Here is a 1555-nt window from a genome sequence, read left to right as displayed (position 1 = left end):
AAGAAATTCGGCGAAATCGAGTGTAACTATTACAAAATAAATCATTATTATATTAATATTGACAATAACAACCGACCGTCGTGGTACAATTATTCTTGTCCATTATTCTTACTGAAAATGTTAGATTACAGATTCACATCTGACTGAAGATTGGCCCTAGTTTATTGTGACGTTGCAAACTCTGCGGTACAAGGCACAAGCGAGGCAAATAGAAATAATCAGCTGATGGAGTGTAGATGTGGAAATAGGTGCATTCGATCAGCTGACTGTTTTTACAATAAAAGTAGTGTACTGTTCTTAAAATCTCATAGCATCAGCNCTTTCTAACTTAATGTATTGAAGGCAAAGATATTTAACACATAGTGAGAACTTCTACTATTTATCTCTCAATATTGTCTGTAAAAAACGTGGTAAAAGTTACAGAGCAAGCTTCTACAGTTGCACTACATTTTGATAACAGTTCAATATTATTTAGATAATAACATATATTTCAATGTTGATGAACTTCATACTGTTCATTCATAATCTGATACAAAAACATTACAATTACAAAATAATTATATCTACAGCCCCTAAACACACAAACACACCGCTTTCATAAATAACACACTTGTTCTGCAATAATATGTTTTATGTTTCCTGTAATTTTTTGTTAGGAAAGGACATGCCTGAAAGACACAACATTTTCTCCTTCTCTGAGGGTCAAGAAGGACATCCAAGAGGAAAATTAAAAGCTGATGCTATGAGATTTTAAGACCAGTACACTAAGAAACTACTTTTATTGTAAAAACTGTCAGCTGATCGAATGCACCTATTTCCACATCTAAATGGTAAATGGTAAATGGACTGTACTTATATAGCGCTTTATCCAGTCTTTAANGTTGATGAACTTCATACTGTTCATTCATAATCTGATTGTCTTTGTAGCTCACTGTTGAAATAAAAAAAAAAATTACAATTACAAAATAATTATATCTACTGTAGATATAATTATTTTGTAATTGTAATTTTTTTTTTTATTTCAACAGTGAGCTACAAAGACAATCAGATTATGAATGAACAGTATGAAGTTCATCAACATTGAAATATATGTTATTATCTAAATAATATTGAACTGTTATCAAAACGTAGTGCAACTGTAGAAGCTTGCTCTGTTGTCTCACTGAAAGAATAACTTTTACCACGTTTTTTACAGACAATATTGAGAGATAAATAGTAGCAGTGCTCACTATGTGTTAAATATCTTTGCCTTTAATACATTAAATTAGAAAGCTGACAAAATCATATTGCTTGTTAACATCTAAATGTAACTTTTTGCACAGAAAAAACCCTCAACTTCACTGGTAGGTGATCTAGTATTGTTTAATGGAATGTATATCAGTGTATTAAAGTCAATACTTTCTTGATTCTTTGTACAGTATCAAAAAAATAATATTTGTACCTGTGCTGAAGTGCACATGGAGAAGCGTACTGACAGCGCAGCGTCATAATTCCTGAATGAAAAGTGAACTTTAATATTAGACATATGAAGAAGTTAAACTTTAAACATCCATGA

The sequence above is a fragment of the Notothenia coriiceps genome, unplaced genomic scaffold (genome assembly GCF_000735185.1).
Source record: "Notothenia coriiceps isolate Sejong01 unplaced genomic scaffold, NC01 NC01_scaffold00037244, whole genome shotgun sequence".
Taxonomy (NCBI): Eukaryota; Metazoa; Chordata; class Actinopteri; order Perciformes; family Nototheniidae; genus Notothenia; species Notothenia coriiceps.
Note: the sequence above shows the minus strand (reverse complement) of the source record.